We start from the raw sequence: 5,790 nt of genomic DNA on the forward strand, positions 1-5,790 counted from the left end.
TGCGGCTGCGTGCAGCCGGCTACCGGCCCACTCCGCATTTGCGGCTGCGCACATCCGGCTACCGGCCACATCCGTAACTGCGGCTGCGCATTAAGTGCAGCCAATGTTGTCTCTCTGCGATGGAAATAAAAGTTGCTGGAGAAGCTCAGCAGGTCTGGTAGTACCTGTGCAAAGAAAGACAAATTTCTCCACACTCTGGTCATGAAATATCTGCTGAATAGCTCAGTAGATTTCTGGGTCATTATTTCTGCACTCCCCCACAATACAGGAAACTCTCTGATAACAAAATGTGAAGCTGGATGAACACAGCAGGCCAAGCAGCATCTCAGGAGCACAAAAGCTGACGTTTCGGGCCTAGACCCTTCATCAGAGAGGGGGATGGGGGAAGGGAACTGGAATAAATAGGGAGAGAGGGGGAGGTGGACCGAAGATGGGGAGTAAAGAAGATAGGTGGAGAGGAAAGTATAGGTGGGGAGGTAGGGAGGGGATAGGTCAGTCCAGGGAAGTCAGACAGGTCAAGGAGGTGGGATGAGGTTAGTAGGTAGGAGATGGAGGTGCGGCTTGGGGTGGGAGGAGGGGCTAGGTGAGAGGAAGAACAGGTTAGGGAGGCAGAGACAGGTTGGGCTGGTTGTGTGATGCAGTGGGGGGAGGGGAAGAGCTGGGCTGGTTTTGTGGTGCAGTGGGGGAAGGGGAGATTTTGAAGCTTGTGAAGTCCACATTGATTCCATTGGGCTGCAGGGTTCCCAAGCGGAATATGAGTTGCTGTTCCTGCAACCTTCGGGTGGCATCATTGTGGCACTGCAGGAGGCCCATGATGGACATGTCATCTAAGGAATGGGAGGGGGATTAAGCAGAGGTTCACCTGCACATCTGCCAATGTGGTATACTGTATCCATTGTACCCGGTGTGGCTTCCTCTACATTGGGGAAACCAAGCGGTGGCTTGGGGATCGCTTTGCAGAACACCTCCGCTCGGTTCACAATAAACAACTGCACCTCCCAGTCGCAAACCATTTCCACTCCCCCTCCCACTTTTGAAGCTGGTGAAGTCCACATTGATACCATTGGGCTGCAGGGTTCCCAAGCAGAATATGAGTTGCTCTTCCTGCAACCTTCGGGTGGCTTCCACTTCAAAATCTCCCCTTCCCCCACCACATCCCAAAACCAGCCCAGCTCATCCCCTCCCAACACTGCACCACACAACCAGCCCAGCTCATCCCCTCCCAACACTGCACCCCAAAACCAGCCCAGCCTGTCCCCGCCTCCCTAACCTGTTCTTCCTCTCACCCATCCCTTCCTCCCACCCCAAGCCGCACCTCCATCTCCTACCTACTAACCTGCATCCCACCTCCCTTGACCTGTCCGTCTTCCCTGGACTGACCTATCCCCTCCCTACCTCCCCACCTATACTCTCCTCTCCACCTATCTTGTTTTCTCTCCATCTTCGGTCTGCCTCCCCCTCTCTCCCTATTTATTCCAGTTCCCTCTCCCCATCCCCCTCTCTGATGAAGGGTCTAGGCCCAAAACATCAGCTTTTGTGCTCCTGGGATGCTGCTTGGCCTGCTGTGTTCATCCAGCTTCACACTTTGTTATCTTGGATTCTCCAGCATCTGCAGTTCCCATTATCTCTCACAGGAAACTCTCTCCCTCTCTACCCGCTCAACCAAAACCTTTCAGAATTTTAAAGGCTCTCAAAATTTCACACTCAATTTTATCTCTTCAAGTTAAAAAGAATCCCCTTCCCTACTGACCAGTGGAAACTTTAAAAGTAATGAAGTTCCCTTAAAATTGCACTTCTACTTTAAAGAAAACATTTCCAATTTCCACAGAGGCCAGTATACCATCATCAAACTGCCCTTTATTTACACAAAGAGAATCCTTGACTCAGATGGTACAGAACCTCTGACACTCTTGTTTATATCTGTCAGCCAGGGCACCCTGATTGGACCAGATTAACAGCCCCAAGCAGGGAACTCATTCTATGACATCCACCTACTGACCTCTTTACATTCACTACACCATTCAAATCTAATTTTCACAGCTGATGCGGTCTCACCCCTGTGGCGCACACCGGTGGTAACAGGTATTAAACATGGTGCTTGACATTGTGTGCTCCATCTCCAGAGAAAAGGCCATAACTTGAAAGACGAACAGGCAGTTGGGTTAGACCAACCCTCAACCATCTAGCTTGTTCAACTTAAAATGGAACTCCTGTTCAGACCATTTTAAAGTTTTATCTCCCACTGCCTGGATCTATCAAGGGCAACCTGGCCAGTGATTTTACAGTGTGTTCTCCGCACCCATACATGAACACACTGAACCTTAATTAATACAATTCAAAACACTTGCACTTTGTCCTGTTTGGGCATGACTAACACAGGGTCACATTGGCTGGCCCCTGTTGTCCTGTGGAGTTGGCAATGAGTGTTCATTTTGATTTAGAAACATGGAAAGTAGAAGCAGAAGAAAGAAGGCCCATTGAGCTCACACCACCAATCAACATTATCATGGCTGATCCTCTACCTGAATGCCATCCTCCTGCTCTCTCCCCATACCGCACTGCACCTCAGCCTCAAGGAATCAACCTATTTATTTATCGAATATATTCAGTGAGTTGGCCTCCACAGTTTGACTACCATCTGAGTGAAGAAATGGGCAATGGAGCATCCTAAGTGTGTGACACCTTGTTCTGGATGCCTTCTCACACCATGGTCTGTACCGAGTGCCAGGAAATATCATTGCTGCATCCAGCCTGTCCATTCGTGTTTATTTGTTTCAATGAGGTTCCCTTCTCCTTTCAGCCCTTCAATGAGGTTGCAGTGCTTTGACAAAGGGATCAAATGGGATCGATTCCACACAGTGATGAGTGATAGTGGTACCGGTTACAGGGTGGAAGGTGCTAGCAATGTGAAACCCTGCCTGTGCAGCCCACCTCCATCATTCGCCCCCCGGCCCCACCTCACCCCATACTTCTGGTTTGATACAACATTTATGATTGATTCTACTTCTGTTGCTATTTCTGGGAACAAAATCTGCTCAGTGGCATTGATTCCATCTGGAGGGAGTATAAAACAACAATCAGAGGGGTGGCAGCAGAGTGGAATCTGCCTCCAATTTACGGAGGGCAGAACCAGCCAGGAGCATGTTAAAATAGGCAAGTCCAGAGGAAAGGAGACGTGGGTGAGGGTTTCAGCAGCTGATGAGCTGAAACTGAGTGGAGATGAAAAAAACTCCAGATGCTGGAATCCAAGGTGGACAAACAGGAGGCTGGAAGAACAAAGGGAGCCAGACAGAATCTGGAGGGAAGGAGAAGTCAATGTTTTGGGTATTACCCTTCTTCAGGACTACATGTGGAGGTAGAGGGAGCTACAGATTAAGGAGGTGGAGGTGGCCTATCACCACATTCTGCCTCCAACCCCTCACCCCCCTCCCTTTTATATGCAGCTCCCCTACCACCACATCCAGCCCTGAAGAAGGGTAATAGCCAAAACATTGAATTCTCCTTCCCTCCAAATGCTGCCTAGCCTGCTGAGATAGAGTGAAGTTGGATGATCTTATGGAACTGGATGGAATGGCAATGGAGTCGGTCTCTCGTAAGAAGATTGCCTCAGGGACAAATACAACAAAGTTTAGTTCAGTCTCAGACAGTCATCAGGGAAGGCGGTAATGTTGGGAAGAGACAGTAGGAACTGCAGATGCTGGAGAATCTGAGATAACAAGGTGTAGAGCTGGATGAACACAGCAGGCTCAGCAGCATCAGAGGAGCAGGAAAGCTAACGTTTTGTGTCTAGACCCTTCTTCAGAAATGGGGCAGGGGAAGGGGGTTCTGAAATAAATAGGGAGAGAGAGGGAGGCTGATAGAAGATGGATAGAGGAGAAGATAGGTGGACAGGAGGCAGACAGGTCAAAGAGGCGGGGATGGAGCCAGTAAAGGTGAGTGTAGGTAGGGAGGTAGGGAGGGGATAGGTCAGTCCAGAGATGACAGACAGGTCAAGGAGGTGGGATGAGGTTAGTAGGAAGGAATGGGGGTGCGGCTTGAGGTGGGAGGAGGGGATAGGTGAGAGGAAGAACAGGTTAGGGAGGCAGAGACAAGCTGGGCTGGTTTTGGGATGCGGTGGAGAGAGGGGATGAGCTGGGCTGGTTGTGTGATGCAGTGGGGGGAGGGGAAGAACTGGGCTGATTTTGGAATGCAGTGGGGGAAGGGGAGATTTTGAAGCGTGTGAAGTCTACATTGATGTCATTGGGCTGCAGCGTTCCCAAGCGGAATATGACTTGCTGTTCCTGCAACCTTCGGGTGGCATCATTGTAGCACTGCAGGAGGCCCATGATGGACATGTCATCTAAAGAATGGGAGGGGAAGTTGAAATGGTTTGCGACTGGGAGGTGCAGTTGTTTATTGCGAACCGAGCGGAGGCGTTCTGCAAAGTGATCCCCAAGCCTCCGCTTGGCTTCCCCAATGTAGAGGAAGCCACACCGGGTACAGTGGATACAGTATACTACATTGGCAGATGTGCAGGTGAACATCTGCTTAACATGGAAAGTCATCTTGGGGCCTGGGATAGGGGTGAGGGAGGAGGTGTGGGGTCAAGTGTAGCACTTCCTGCGGTTGCAGGGGAAGGTGCCGAGTGTGGTGGGGTTGGAGGGGAGTGAGGAGCGGACAAGGGAGTCACGGAGAGAGTGGTCTCCCCGGAAGGCAGATAAGGGTGGGAAGGGAAAAATATCTTTGGTGGTGGGGTCGGCTTGTAGATGGTGGATTGTAGATGGTGGAAGTGTCAGAGGTTGATGCGTTGGATCCGGAGGTTGGTGGGGTGGTACATGGGGACAAGGGAGATTCTGTTTTGGTGGTGACTGTGGGGTCAGGGTGTGAGGGATGAGGTGCGGGAAATGTGGGAGACGCGGTCAAGGGCGTTCTCGACCACTGTGGGGGGAAAGTTGCGGTCCTTGAAGAACGTGGACAACTGGGATGTGCGGGAGTGGAATGCCTCATCGTGGGAGCAGATGCGGCAGAGGTGGAGGAATTGGGAATAGGGGATGGAATTTTTGCAGGAGGGTGGGTGGGAGGAGGTGTATTCTAGGTAGCTGTGGGAGTGGGTGGGCTTGAAGTGGGTATCGGTTTCTAGCTGGTTACCTGAGATGGAGACAGATTTGTTTGTTGCTGATTTCTGGATGCTGTGTATAACAGTGAGCACACCTCCAATACAGTGGGCTTTTTCAATGCACGGGATGTGGTGAAGTTGTGGCCAATGCTGTTGAAAATGCAATCTGACAATCTGAGCCAGACACAGAATGTGGAGGTAATAAAATGTGGGGCTGGATGAACACAGCAGACCAAGCCTCACATTTTATTATCTTGGATTCTCCAGCATCTGCAGTTCCCATTATCACAGAATGTGGAGGGTTGGAAAAAGATTGAGAGTGAAGGGCCGGGTAAAAAAGGCACCGCTGGGATTCGAACCCAGGATCTCCTGTTTACTAGACAGGCGCTTTAACCAACTAAGCCACGGCGCCGCCGAGCGCTGCTCCGGAATCGGCGCTTTTAGGCTCAGCGCGCCTGCGCACTGCCGCTTTTCCATTCACCGCGCAAAAGCTGAGAGCGCGCCTGCGCGCAACGACATGGTGTGAGGTGGGTGGGCACAGCTGAAGTGGAACTGGGTTCAGGAGTGAGGGTTATGGTCCAAGGTGGGGGGAATGGGAGAGGCAGTGATGGAGGGCTCATGGGGCACAGAGATAATGGGTGGGCCAATGGGTTATTCATCCCAGATGAAATAGTTCCTTGTGATATGGTTCCAAG

At 51.1% G+C, this 5,790-nt stretch overlaps 1 non-coding gene across 1 annotated transcript; it reads right to left on the minus strand.

Moving 5' to 3' along the window:
• Nucleotides 1-5,433: 5,433 nt before the first annotated feature.
• Nucleotides 5,434-5,507, minus strand: trnat-agu (transfer RNA threonine (anticodon AGU)). The gene has a single exon. It is a non-coding gene; the product is annotated as a tRNA-Thr (tRNA).
• Nucleotides 5,508-5,790: the final 283 nt, after the last annotated feature.

The sequence above is a fragment of the Stegostoma tigrinum genome, chromosome 16 (genome assembly GCF_030684315.1).
Source record: "Stegostoma tigrinum isolate sSteTig4 chromosome 16, sSteTig4.hap1, whole genome shotgun sequence".
NCBI classification, from domain to species: domain Eukaryota; kingdom Metazoa; phylum Chordata; class Chondrichthyes; order Orectolobiformes; family Stegostomatidae; genus Stegostoma; species Stegostoma tigrinum.